Here is a 15,490-nt window from a genome sequence, read left to right on the forward strand (position 1 = left end):
ACCCTCCTCCAAGCCTCAGTTAGTTAGATTTCGTGCCCGGCCGAGGTTGGATGCACACTAGGGGCTCTCCTGAGCCCTTAGAAAGAAAGTATAGTTTAGGTTTTTTATTTTCAGTGAGACCTGCTGGCAACAGGCTCACTGCAGCGAGGGACTAAGGGGAGAAGAAGCGAACTCGCCTGCTTGCAGCCGGATTGGGCTTCTTAGGCTACTGGACACCATTAGCTCCAGAGGGATCGACCGCAGGCCCAGTCCTTGGTGTTCGGTCCCGGAGCCGCGCCGCCGTCCCCCTTACAGAGCCAGAAGCAAGAAGAGGTCCGGAAAAACGGCGGCAGAAGACATCAGTCTTCACCAAGGTAGCGCACAGCACTGCAGCTGTGCGCCATTGCTCCTCATGCACACTTCACACTCCGGTCACTGAGGGTGCAGGGCGCTTGGGGGGGGCGCCCTGAGCAGCAATAAAAAACACCTTGGCTGGCAAAAATACCACAATATATAGCCCCAGAGGCTATATATGTGGTAAATACCCCTGCCAGAATCCAGGAAAAAGCGGGAGAATAGGCCGCGGAAAAGGGGCGGAGCTATCTCCCTCAGACACACTGGCGCCATTTCTCCTTCACAGATCCGCTGGAAGGAAGCTCCCTGGCTCTCCCCTGCAGTCTACACTTCAGAACAGGGTAAAAACAGAGAGGGGGGGCACTAAATTTAGGCGCAATATATATATATAATATAAAAAGCAGCTATAGGGGACATAACTCAGTTAGTCCCTGCATTATATAGCGCTCTGGTGTGTGCTGGCATACTCTCACTCTGTCCCCCCAAAGGGCTTTTGTGGGTCCTGTCCTCATTCGGAGCATTCCTTGTGTGTGTGCGGTGTGTCGGTACGGCTGTGTCGACATGTTTGATGAGGATAATGATGTGGAGGCGGAGCAGATGCCTTTAGAAGGGATGTCACCCCCTGCGGGGCAGACACCTGAGTGGATGGGCTTATGGAAAGTAATGAGTGCACGTATAGACTCCTTATATAAGAAAATCGACGACATGCCAAATGTGGGACAGCCGACTTCTCAGCTCGTGCCTGCCCAGGCGTCGCATGGGTCGTCAGGGGCTCTAAAACGCCCGCTACCTCAAGCAGACCCAGATGTCGACACTGATACTGACACCAGTGTCGACGACGATGAGTCTAACCTGATGCCCACTAAGGCCATTCACTGCATGATTGAGGCAATGAAAGAGGTGTTACACATTTCTGATATAAATACAGGTACCACTAAAAAGGGTATTATGTTTGGGGAGAAAAAACTACCCGTAGTTTTTCCCCCATCAGATGAATTAAATGAAGTGTGTGAAGAAGCGTGGGCTTTCCCTGATAAAAAATTGGTAATTCCTAAGAAGGTACTAATGGCATTCCCTTTCCCGCCAGAGGATAGGTCACGTTGGGAAACACCTCCTAGGGTGGATAAAGCGCTCACACGTTTGTCTAAAAAGGTGGCACTACCGTCTCCGGATACGGCCGCCCTCAAGGAACCTGCTGATAGAAAGCAGGAGGCGATCCTGAAGTCTGTATATACACACACAGGCATTATACTTAGGCCAGCTATTGCGTCAGCTTGGATGTGCAGTGCTGCCGCTGCCTGGTCAGATAAACTGTCAGAAAATATTGACACATTAGACAGAGACACGATCCTGTTAACCATAGACCATATAAAAGACTCAGTCTTATATATGAGAGATGCACAAAGGGAAATCTGCCGACTGGCATCTAAAGTAAGTGCATTGTCCATTTCTGCTAGGAGAGGCTTATGGACTCGCCAGTGGACAGGAGATGCAGATCAAAAAAGCACATGGAAGTGTTACCATATAAGGGTGAGGAATTATTTGGGGATGGTCTCTCGGACCTAGTTTCCACAGCAACGTCTGGGAAGTCAGCATTTTTACCCCATGTCCCCTCACAGCCTAAGAAGGCGCCGTTTTATCAGGTTCAGTCCTTTCGGACCCAGAAAAACAGGCGTGGAAAAGGCGGGTCCTTTCTGTCCAGAGGCAGAGGTAGGGGAAAAAGGCTGCAACAAACAGCAGGTTCCCAGGAGCAAAAGTCCTCCCCCGCTTCTTCTTCCAAGTCCGCCGCATGACGGTGGGGCTCCACAGGCGGAGCCTGGTACGGTGGGGGATCGCCTCAAAAATTTCAGCGATCAGTGGGTTCGCTCACAGGTGGATCCCTGGATCCTGCAAATAGTATCTCAGGGGTACAAGCTGGAATTCGAGGCGTCCCCACCCCACCGGTTCCTAAAATCTGCCTTGCCGATTGCTCCCTCAGACAGGGAGGCGGTGCTAGCGGCAATTCACAAGCTGTATTCCCAGCAGGTGATAATCAAGGTACCCCTACTTCAACAAGGCCGGGGTTATTATTCCACACTATTTGTGGTACCGAAACCGGACGGTTCGGTGAGACCCATTCTAAATTTGAAATCCTTGAACACGTACATAAAGAAATTCAAGTTCAAGATGGAATCGCTCAGGGCGGTTATTGCAAGCCTGGACGAGGGGGATTACATGGTATCCCTGGACATCAAGGATGCTTACTTGCATGTCCCCATTTACCATCCTCACCAGGAGTACCTCAGATTTGTGGTACAGGATTGCCATTACCAATTCCAGACGCTGCCGTTTGGACTGTCCACGGCACCGAGGGTATTTACCAAGGTTATGGCGGAAATGATGATACTCCTTCGAAGAAAGGGTGTTTTAATTATCCCGTACTTGGACGATCTCCTAATAAAAGCGAGGTCCAAGGAACAGTTGTTGGTGGGAGTAGCACTATCTCAGGAGGTGCTGCACCAGCACGGCTGGATTCTGAATATCCCAAAGTCACAGCTGGTTCCGACGACACGGCTACTGTTCCTGGGTATGATTCTGGATACAGTCCAGAAGAAAGTGTTTCTCCCGGAGGAGAAAGCCAGGGAGTTGTCATCTCTAGTCAGAGACCTCCTGAAACCAAAACAGGTATCAGTGCATCGCTGCACGCGGGTCCTGGGAAAGATGGTGGCTTCTTACGAAGCAATTTCCTTCGGCAGGTTCCATGCCAGAATCTTTCAGTGGGACCTGTTGGACCAGTGGTCCGGATCGCATCTTCAGATGCATCGCTTGATAACCCTGTCTCCAAGAACCAGGGTGTCTCTACTGTGGTGGCTGCAGAGTGCCCATCTTCTAGAGGGCCGCAGATTCGGCATACAGGACTGGGTCCTGGTGACCACGAATGCCAGCCTTCGAGGCTGGGGGGCAGTCACACAGGGAAGAAACTTCCAAGGACTATGGTCGAGTCAGGAGACTTCCCTTCACATAAATATTCTGGAACTAAGGGCCATCTACAATGCCCTAAGTCAAGCAAAATCCCTGCTTCTACACCAGCCGGTGCTGATCCAGTCAGACAACATCACGGCAGTCGCCCATGTAAATCGACAGGGCGGCACAAGAAGCAGGATGGCGATGGCAGAAGCCACAAGAATTCTCAGATGGGCGGAGAATCATGTACTAGCACTGTCAGCAGTGTTCATTCCGGGAGTGGACAACTGGGAAGCAGACTTCCTCAGCAGACACGACCTCCACCCGGGAGAGTGGGGACTTCATCCAGAAGTCTTTCAGATGCTGGTAAACCGTTGGGAAAAACCACAGGTGGACATGATGGCGTCCCGCCTCAACAAAAAGTTAAAAAGATATTGCGCCAGGTCAAGGGACCCTCAGGCGGTAGCTGTGGACGCTCTAGTGACACCGTGGGTGTACCAGTCGGTTTATGTGTTCCCTCCTCTGCCTCTCATACCAAAGGTATTGAGAATAATAAGAAAGAGAGGAGTAAACACCATTCTCGTGGTTCCGGATTGGCCAAGACGAGCGTGGTACCCGGAACTTCAAGAGATGCTCTCAGAGGACCCGTGGCCTCTACCGCTCAGACAGGACCTGCTACAGCAGGGGCCCTGACTGTTCCAAGACTTACCGCGGGCTGCGTTTGACGGCATGGCGGTTGAACACCGGATCCTAAAGGAAAAGGGTATTCCGGAAGAAGTCATTCCTACGCTTATTAAGGCCAGGAAAGATGTTACGGCAAAGCATTATCACCGCATATGGCGGAAATATGTTGCATGGTGCGAGGCCAAAAAGGCCCCAACAGAGGAATTTCAACTAGGTCGATTTCTGCATTTCCTGCAAGCAGGAGTGAATATGGGCCTAAAACTAGGCTCCATTAAAGTACAGATCTCGGCTCTGTCGATTTTCTTTCAAAAAGAACTAGCTTCAGTACTTGAAGTTCAGACATTTGTGAAAGGAGTGCTGCATATTCAGCCCCCATTTGTGCCTCCTGTGGCACCTTGGGATCTCAACGTGATGTTGAGCTTCTTAAAATCACATTGGTTTGAGCCACTAAAAACCGTGGATCTGAAATATCTCACGTGGAAAGTGGTCATGTTATTGGCCTTGGCTTCAGCCAGGCGAGTGTCAGAATTGGCGGCTTTATCATGTAAAAGCCCTTATCTGATTTTCCATATGGATAGGGCAGATTTGAGGACTCGTCCCCAATTTCTCCCTAAGGTGGTGTCAGCGTTTCACCTGAACCAGCCTATTGTGGTGCCTGCGGCTACTAAGGATTTGGAGGACTCCAAGTTGCTAGACGTTGTCAGGGCCCTGAAAATATATGTTTCCAGGACGGCTGGAGTCAGAAAATCTGACTCGCTGTTTATCCTGTATGCACCCAACAAGCTGGGTGCTCCTGCTTCTAAGCAGTCTATTGCTCGCTGGATTTGTAGTACAATTCAGCTTGCACATTCTGTGGCAGGCCTGCCACAGCCAAAATCTGTGAATGCCCATTCCACAAGGAAGGTGGGCTCATCTTGGGCGGCTGCCCGAGGGGTCTCGGCTTTACAACTTTGCCGAGCAGCTACTTGGTCAGGGGCAAACACGTTTGCAAAATTCTACAAATTTGATACCCTGGCTGAGGAGGACCTGGAGTTCTCTCATTCGGTGCTGCAGAGTCATCCGCACTCTCCCGCCCGTTTGGGAGCTTTGGTATAATCCCCATGGTCCTTACGGAGTTCCCAGCATCCACTAGGACGTCAGAGAAAATAAGAATTTACTCACCGGTAATTCTATTTCTCGTAGTCCGTAGTGGATGCTGGGCGCCCATCCCAAGTGCGGATTGTCTGCAATACTTGTAAATAGTTATTGTTAACTAAAGGGTTATTGTTGAGCCATCTGTTGAGAGGCTCAGTTGTTTTCATACTGTCAAACTGGATATAGTATCACGAGTTGTACGGTGTGATTGGTGTGGCTGGTAAGAGTCTTACCCGGGATTCTAAATCCTTCCTTATTATGTCTGCTCGTCCGGGCACGGTGTCCTAACTTAGGCTTGGAGGAGGGTCATAGTGGGAGGAGCCAGTGCACACCAGGTAGTCATAAATCTTTCTAGAGTGCCCAGCCTCCTTCAGAGCCCGCTATTCCCCCATGGTCCTTACGGAGTTCCCAGCATCCACTACGGACTACGAGAAATAGAATTACCGGTGAGTAAATTCTTATTTTCTGTAGTGTGTGTACCTATAGTGCATATAATAAATGGGAGGCAGTCAACTGACTGCCGGGCGGGATCCCGGCGGTCAATATACCGGTGCCAGACTCCTGACACCGTCTGCAATACCGGCGGTCGGAGTCTTGACCGCCGGCTGGTTTCCCCACTTGGGTGGTGGTCCACACCACCACCCAAGGGGGAATAGAACGCCACCATCTGCAATACTCCTGACACCATCTGCAATACCGGCGGTCGGAGTCTTGACCGCCGGCTGGTTTCCCCACTTGGGTGGTGGTCCACACCACCACCCAAGGGGGAATAGAACGCCACCAGGCCAGAAACATGGTGAGCACAGCAAGGCCACAAGGGGACATGCTGCGCTTGCCGCCGGGATCTCGCCAATAATACTCATACTGATCACAATTAAGTTGTGCAATCCTTGTGTGGTATAACATTTATTTATTACATATAGACAGACATTTAAAAATATCCAAACTGGAGCTAAATGGCAAAGAGAAAAGATATAAACCCATCTATCTGGAGCTACTCACAAAAGTGTGCCACCAGGAGCACCCACTGTACGTTCTCTTTCCTTAATTATATTAATCTGCATGCCAGAGGTGGGGTCCGAGGTGTGCACAATGTGACCTCCCAGCGGTGGGGGCCAAGGAGTGTGCGATGTGACCTGCCAGCAGCGGGGCTGAGGAGTGCGCAATGTGACCTGCCAGTGGTGGGGGCATAGGGGTGTGCAATGTGACCTGCCAGCTGCGGGGGATGATGGGTGCGCAATGTGATGTGCCACCGGCGTGGGCTGAGAAGTGCACAAAGTGACCTGCCAGTGTCTGGGACGAGCAAGGTGTGTGCGAGCTGGAGTAATTTCTGCTTGATGTCGGGGTGGTTGCTTCCGGGGTCCGTCAGCAGAGGGGGCATGGCCAAAGCGTTTCACCCGGCCAATCGTGTCTGGCATTGTCAAGGGTGTTTGTTGTCCCTTGTTACTGGCTGCTGCTGCCTAATCTGTGTGTGACTGGGTTCAGGAGAGCGACGAACCCTGGAAGCGACTTAGGCCCCATAGCAGCTGCATCCCCTGCACCCACGGTAGTTACACCACTGTTCACAGTCTATGCGCAAAAACGAGGAACATAGACTGCTAGGGAAGCGCTATGGATTTGTAGAGTGGACACAGCAGTAGCCATGCTTTTGTACATACGAGCCCTCAGCTGATAGCAGACACACGCCTCGAAAATAGCAATGACACGTCAGCGTTATATGCAACCACTCCCCATTAATGCCTCCAAATGGACACTTCCTGCTAATCAATTTCTCATTGCAAGCAGGATCATAGTGGCACCTTGACGCATACGCAGTGACACATGCGCAGTCTGCTGATAATTGCTCACTTGCGTGAACATCAGCCATAGCGTATAAACATGAATTAGACCTTGTGTGCACTGCTGCTGGGTAGGAGTGTGAGAAAGGAAAGTATCAATGGGGTATATAACTGCTTAGTTTTATTGTTGTAATTTATTCATGTGCTGTAAAACGTCCTTGTAAGAGAGTCACTATATCTGTTTATGTGCTGTAATTCACTACACATGCTGCTGTTGGGTTCCTAGTGTAAATGCCAGCATACAGACTGGAATCTCAGCTGTGTGCATAGTAACATATACCTCCCAAAATATGGGATTAGGAATTTGAGACATTGTGTCCATATCACAAGCCATTTTGAGGGTGTGGCAGTGCCAACTCCCTCAATTTGCATCACATTGGAATTGTTCCCAGTTCTCCCTCAACTCCTGGGCTGCCAACAGCCTCTCTCTGCAGTATAAAGAATGCCATGCACATAGGCGTGGTAAAGAAAGAAAGAAAGAAAGAAAGAAAGAAAGAAAGAAAGAAAGAAAGAAAGAAAGAAAGAAAGAAAGAAAGAAAGAAAGAAAGAAAGAAGAAGAATTCCTTGCCAAAGTACCCCCACCCTCTGTCTGGGATACTGTGTATCCTATGGGTGGGATAGTTGGGCAGTCCTGGCAGAATAGGGACAGTTGGGAGGTCTGCCAACCTCAGTAGGATAATTCCTATTCACGGGGCAGCCAAGAGAAATTCTGGGCCCGGGTACAACAACTTCCTGGGCCCCCCTGCCCCCTCTGGAGGGGGTGTGACCACAGCATGCTGAGGGTAGAGCAACTCCTCTTTGGGGGCGTGTCTAGCACATCAGGAGCACCCACCCACAGAAGCATGGCATGCCTCCCAGCTAGGGTAGTAGAGAGCCTGGCTGGTCCCAGGTACTTTTCAGAGGGCATGGCCTAATAAAAGGAGGCGTGGACCTGAGCCCCCACTGGGCTCCTCTATCAGACCTGGACCCAGGTAATTTGTACCCTCTCCCCTCCCTCTCTTGAAGCCACTGCCTATTCATACTCCAGTGCCAGAACTTGCAAGTGGTGGGCTTATGTGTAAACTAGTACTTTGGGTCCTTTCCCTTCCCGTCCCACTCTGAGTTCATAATACTGTATTACCACACAGTATTGTGCCAAAAAAATACAGACGCATCCCAGTGTCTAATAACCTTCTTCCTTTAAACTCACTAGTGTCTTATGCCAGCAGCCTGTTCAGAAGCTCCACAGATGAGTCTGCTGGCAGAGGATGATGTGAAAAGACTGCAGGGGACGGGAATAGAGTGACAGGGAGAGGGTGACCTGCAGTCCAGTTGGCAGGTGGATAGACTGATTTGAAGACTCAAAGAGGCACTTTCCTTCCGCATGAAACCTACCTGAGTGCCAGCAACCAGTGCATGCACAGCAGCCAAGTCCTTTCGGGATTGCTGACAGTCCAGACTGTCTAGGTAAATCTTGGATGGTTAGCAGCTGCTAATAAATGTCAGTCTGACAGCTGTTTGTGCCTTGGATCATCAAAGATGATCTGGTAATCCGACCAACAGCGCACCACAGGCAGTTCTGCTCCTATCTCTTTCTCCCTTTGCCTGTTCAATCTCTCCTTCCCTGGAACCAAGAAATCAGTGTGACTGTAATGTGCAGCCAATAACTTCTGTCTTACCTGTAGAGAGAAGTTAGTAGCCCCATGCATTACATTTCTGGTCTAACATTGAATTTTGAAACAAAAGGGGCTCCTATGTGTCCATCTTCACTCAAACTCCTATGAAAAACTGGTGACTGGAGTGACAGCAACAATGGCACTCATTCCGAGTTGATCGCTTGCTAGCTACTTTTTGCAGCCGTGCAAACGCATAGTCGCCACCATGGGGGAGTGTATTTTGCGCTTTGCAAATGTGCAATCGCATGTGCAGCCAAGCGGTACAAAAACATTTTGTGCAAAACAAGACCAGCCCTGAAGTTACTTATCCTGTGCGATGATCCTAGCGACGGAGGTCCCGGAATTGACATCAGATACCCGCCCTGCAAACGTCTGGTCATGCCTGCTTTTTTCATACCACTCTCAGAAAACGGTCAGTTGACACCCATAAAAGGCCTCTTCCTGTCAATCTCCTTGCGATCGGCTGTGCGAATGGAATCGTCGCTAGAAGCATTGTACAGCAACGATGCTGTTTGTACCTGTACGATGCGCAAGCGCATTGTGGTGCATATGCATGCACAGTTTTACCATTTTTTTACCTGATCGCTGCGCTGCGAAAATCTGCAGTGAGTGATCAACTCGGAATGACCCCCAATAAGGTAAGGGTCTTTAGGTAGATCTTTACAGCTCCAGTTAAACACCTGCAGTGTTTAGTTCAAGTCCCACTAGTCCTTAGCAACAAAAAGGATGAAGCCATATTCCTAATTAACTATTTTACTTTTAATGACCAACTACTTCCCTTAATGGAGCCCCAATAACGGCAAGCCTCAGAGTTCTTCTCTTTCAGGCACTTCTTCCTGGTACTTCCATCATCATGGTACTTCAGTCAAGCCATTAATATACAAAAAAAGTATGCTGTATGTTGCTTCCCAAAATGTAGAATCTTGCAGCTCTCTAAATAATGGCCATAAAATATTACCTAAAAATTGTTCCTAGACTAATGGATTTTTCCACCATTTACCATTTTACAAGGTGGGTGGTACAGTATCTCTTAATCTTTGACTAGTACAGGGGAGACCAACCAGTCAGATACAAAGAGACAAAAAATCTTGTTAGGTATGTCAAAGAGCAGACATCGAGCCAAAGATGCGCGTGCAAAAATGTGGTGTGGCCTTGTGCCTGCTAGGCCATGCCCATGGTATAAAATATATTAAAAAAGCCAGAGCCACATAAAATAAATTTTAAAGCCAGATCCAACATAACATATATTGAAAAAGCCACTTCCACATAAAATAATTGAAAAAGCCTGATTCACATAATACATTTTAGTTCCCCAATGTGACACTCCAGCCAGCACTCTCCTTTGTCACTCCAGCCAGATCCCCCATGTGTCAATGTGTCACCCCAGCCAGCTCCTCCAATTGCCACTCCTGCCAGCACCCTCCTGTGTCACTCCAGTCAGCACCCCCTTATGTTACTCCAGGACACCCTCATGCCACTACAGCTGTCCCATAACTAGTGCCATTGCAGCAGCCCCTTATGTGTCCTCTGTTTACCGGTGGCTCCCTCAGTTCTTAGTCCCCATAGTGCTCATGTGTGTCTGGCTGGAGTGCAGTGGTTTTTGGATCTGTTGTGGTCACGTGACTTTGAGTGTCAGGAGCCACATTTGAATAAAGAAAGAAACTCATGTGGCTCAAGAGCCACTGGTTGGCCACTGCTGGACTAGTAGATCAGCAGGGGCCTACTGCTGTTTGCAAGATTGTGGCTGTCAAATTAGGAGCTAGGTATCGTTAATGCCTGCTCAGGTTGGGTGCCTCCTCTTCTTCAGCACGGAGTTTGTACTTAAATAGTTTCCAGTAGTGGAATCCCAGCTGATGTACTTAATGCGGATGCAAAAGACCGTTCTCTGATGGTATGCTGTGTTGGATATCTAGCCCAGTATAAAATAAGAGATAATGTAAACTCGGGCCAACAGGTTCTTCAGCTGCTTCTTTTTTATTAATATGTGGTAAAATACACGTTATTTAAAAACAGTACAAAATATTTTATAACCCACACTGACAATAAACATCTAACATGTTAACAAGAGTATTCGAAGCCCAAGCATAGTTAACTGCTGTGTGTCAATATAATTGAATTCAGTATCTACATATAGCACACAAATCACTGATATAATCACACATTATCCATGATTGCAACCTATACAGATGTGGGCAGCCTGTGGCAATGGGATGCTGGAATCTGTGGTTCAACAACAACAGAGGATGTTTCAGATTGCTTAATTGTGGTGTCATTAAATACCAACTAATGCCCTCTACCCAAGAAGGAAAATATGTAGTGGACCTGTCATTCAAATAAAGCTTGTCAAACAAGTTCATTACTTTTTACATGTCATTTGTTATGATGCATATAGCCAACAGTTGATGAATTCACTCATACGTGACAATATTTAATTGGTGTCCTGCAGGATATCATGGAGAGGAAGGTCCTGGTGGGCGCTAAGGGGTTAATGTGGGCAGTGGTGGATTTCCCACTAGGCGTGTGAGGCACATGCATAGGGGCGGCACATCAGGCTGATAAGGACAAGTGATACTTTTTTTGTCATGACAATTTTTTTTCTTCAGATTTTATTTTGTAGGAGTGTGACAATGGGCAGCAAATTGGTGTCCAGGAAGTGATAGTGGGGTGAGGTGGGGCTGCTTTGGTAGTCACAAGGCAACCGGACTGGCTCCGAAATGAAGGAGGCGATGACATGATTGGGGGGCAGTAATGTGCCTAGGAGCGGCCTGACCCCTAAATCCGGCTCAGGGTGTGGTGCTTTGAAGTGTAGCCCCACCCTTTCTGTACAGTGTAGTGATTTGCAGCATTATGCAGGGGGGAGTGGAGCCATGATGATGCACAAAACATGTCCTCAAGCTCCCTGGCCATTCACGTCACTGTCAAGCTGGTTTACTTTCTCAGGAGTGTGAGGAAACACCCAGGACATTTTCCAGGATAAGAAGGCAAGTATGCATTGCATTCATGCCTTAAGAGGCTGCTTACACATATATTGTTGGTACAATAGGAGAATGATTTCCATCTTTTGCTAACTTTTCTTACACATATCCTCCTGCAACTTTAACTGAATACATCGATGAGAAACACCCAAAGAATAGATATTAATGGGCTGATCCTGAGTTGCACACAATGCCAATATTCACACAAATGCTGGTTGTTTCTCAACTGCGCATGGATCTAGTCACAAAGCACATTCCTCCCACAGTGTTATCTTACAGAGTCATAGGACTAAATGAGACCCATGGCCTAAGAAGTATATTGGGATTGTAATGGGCGTTCCAGGGCAGTGACATGAAGATGCACAGTCTTATGGGCATGTTATGGGACTGTGGTGCATCGTTGCTGAACTGGGGTAGATGTATGAAGCAGTGAAAAGAGTGAAGTGTTCCAGTGGAGAAATTGGCCATGGCAACCAATAAACATTGAGGTAACATTTGTCAGATGCATTCTATAAAATTGATTGGTTGCCATGGCCAACTTCTCAACTGGCTAACTTCTCCACTCTATTCACTGCTTCATACTTCTCCACAGAAATACTTATACTGGAGGCCAGACTGATATTTTACATCTAGCATGGGGCTTTATGATGCGTCCGATGGTTGTGTCTAATGTAGCCCATGCACTTGTGAGATATCAGGTACAATCCTTCGATTTTGACCGCATCTGTGAGATAAATTGAAGGATGTCGCGTCGCAAGATATTATGTTGTGTACTTAATATTTATCGCATCACAGTGCTATTGCATGTGTTTTTAAAAACACATGCGATATATCGCACTGTGATGCGCGATGGGCACCCGCCGGGAACGGACAGAGGCCGCTTCCACTCAGCGGTGACGTGCCCATCACGTGATTACCATGTGATCTATCGCATGATCACATGGTAATCACTTTGCCAGTTCAGGTGCGATGTTGCGGGGAATCTCACAAGTGTATGTAGGGATTGTAGCCTTTAAAGAAGTACAAAGTGGGTATCTCAGTCCTTGCACACACAGACACACACTTGCACACCAGGGGAAGGTCTTATACTAGTATTTAGTATAAAGTAGTAGACATGACTTTGGCGGAAGATGCACACATAGATGCGGCATTCGACTCAGAAACAGCCCCAAAGATAGTCTTTATAGCATCTAAGTAGAGCTGTTTCATTTTGTTACACTTGATACAGCAAAGTTGGTGCACCCTGTAGACAGCTGTTTGCAGAGGCGAATTGGCCATGGGGGTTCACAGGGAAAATCCCCGGTGGGCCGACGCACCCTCGGGGCCTGTTTTGTTTGAGGACATGTGGTCCTTTTTATAGACATAATGAATAAGATGCTAAATAATTTGCATATATGGAAATTACTTTGCTACTTAGCCTGTGATTGCAGATGATCTAGCGTATGCTCTGTCTGCCTGCTTTGCTGACATATAAGATTGAGTGAATAGTGATTGGGATATGGTTGGTGTAATAAGCAAGAAAATATATCTTGCTAAAGAATAATATAGTTTCCTAAATTCTGAAGGTGTATCATATAATGTGCTCATAATATTTAATTTTATTTATTTTTTACTCCCACCTTGGTGTTGGACATTCCCACTATCTGGAAAGTGTTGGGGGGAGGGTGCTGCTGCCATGGTCTCCTCTGGTGCTGCCCATGTGGGGCCACTAGTACACATTTTTCCAGGGCCGCTTTTTGTTCCCAATCCGCCCCTGGCTGTTTGTATAAAGCCTTTTTGCGTGTCATATCCAAGACACCTTCTAGAACTCTGCTTAGATGATTTAAAGGTTTTAGGAACATACTCCAAACCATAAGCAAACAGCTAACTTCTCTTAGTAAAAGTAGCAGGCTGGCAGTTACTGGCCAGTGACAGAATGATTTGAAGGTGCAAGTGCCTTTAATTAGGTGTTTCATTTTCGATGAATGTACTAAGTAGTTAATTCCAGAACAGTTCAAAATCACCTCTTCACCCTTCTGGATCACACTTGCCTACTCTCCCGGAATGGCTGGGAGGCTCCCGAAAATCAGGAGACCCTCCCGACCCCCCGGAAGAGCAGGCAAGTCTCACAATTTTTCAGGTCCCCCCTCCCCGGCTGCCCACTTAGTGAGTAAAGTGGGCGGTCCGGGCAGTCGATGACGCAATTCTTGCTGAATCACGTCATCATAGCCACGTCTCCTGCAGTATAATATCAGCATTACAGAGTGGGGCGTGGCTTAAATGATGCAACACTGTAACCATGGCCCCTCTGCTCATCATAGCCCTGCCCTGCCCCCCTGCTGAGCTGACCTGGCTGCTCTCTCCCGGAGAGAGCAGCCAGGATGTCGGTAAATATGTTCTGGATAAGGCCTGCTTAATGCCAGTGTCTCTAGACTGTGTTTGAAAGCTGTAAATAAAAGTTCCTCTACATTTAGTGCAGGAAATACATGGGTATGGGTATCCCATATGCAGAGCTGAAAGCATCTTCGTCTGCCCCCTATCTGTACATTTGGTTTGCTACTGGCCTTCAGCATCCGTGCACACTTACAATGGCCTATACTTGGTGATATGCCTGAAAATAGGCTTATTGACGCTTCAATCCAACTCTGCATAGCCCACAGTTCCTCAACACTCCCTCACGGAACATTGCCTATGTGAGAAGCCCAGTTATGCTTCTTTATTTGCTAGCATTGATGCAAGTAAAATACATGACTCCTCACTACTTGTACTTCGCACACTTGATTCTAGAGCATGCACAGTGTGAAAACAGGCGCTATTAAGACATTGGGGGAGATGTATTAAGGCTTGGAGAGAGATAAAGTGGAGAGAGATAAAGTACCAATCAGCTCCTAACTGTTCTTTTCAAACGCAGTTTGTAACATGGCAGTGAGGAGCTGATTGGCTGGTACTTTATCTCTCTCCAATGTTTGATACATTTCCCCGACAGCCTGAAAAATGACATTTAGAAGCTGATTGGTTATTAGAACCTTATCTCCAAGCTTTGATAAATCTCTCCCATTATTTTATGTATTACCACATGACATTCAGTGAGGCAGGATTGCTTATGAAACATAATGCGACGCAAATAGAGCTAAGCAGGGTTTACGTAGTCAGCTGTAGTATAATAAGCGTTACTAGTACACTTCTTTCTTTATATACTTCCTCTGAGTGACTGTAGGAAGAGCACTACCCTTGCAATAATATGGATGACTCATTATTGATACACACCACAAACTACAGCCATACATTTTTGATACCAGCAATCGTTCCAGTCACTGACTTTCTATGCCGTTATGTAAATAAGTGAATATATATTAAACAACAAGGGTTTGGAATTGCCATATATAGTTAATATATTTCAGCCTCCTAATTTTCCTCTCTTGGATCCAAGAGTTGTGTAATGCTTTCTTCTGAGTGTGCTTATGTTTAGTTTTATGGAAAAATCTACAAGCAGTTACTCCCCTGACTAGCTCCCAAAAAACTTAAAATATTAAAAATAAGATTTAACTTACCGATAAATCTATTTCTCGTAGTCCGTAGTGGATGCTGGGGACTCCGTCAGGACCAAGGGGGATTAGCGGCTCCGCAGGAGACAGGGCACAAAAATAAAGCTTTAGGATCAGGTGGTGTGCACTGGCTCCTCCCCCTATGACCCTCCTCCAAGCCTCAGTTAGGATACTGTGCCCGGACGAGCGTACACAATAAGGAAGGATATTGAATCCCGGGTAAGACTCATACCAGCCACACCAATCACACCATACAACTTGTGATCTGAACCCAGTTAACAGTATGACAACGTAGGAGCCTCTGAACAGACGGCTCACAACAAGAACAACCCGATTTTTTTGTAACAATAACTATGTACAAGTATTGCAGACAATCCGCACTTGGGATGGGCGCCCAGCATCCA

Source organism: Pseudophryne corroboree, chromosome 3, assembly GCF_028390025.1.
Source record: "Pseudophryne corroboree isolate aPseCor3 chromosome 3, aPseCor3.hap2, whole genome shotgun sequence".
Taxonomy (NCBI): Eukaryota; Metazoa; Chordata; class Amphibia; order Anura; family Myobatrachidae; genus Pseudophryne; species Pseudophryne corroboree.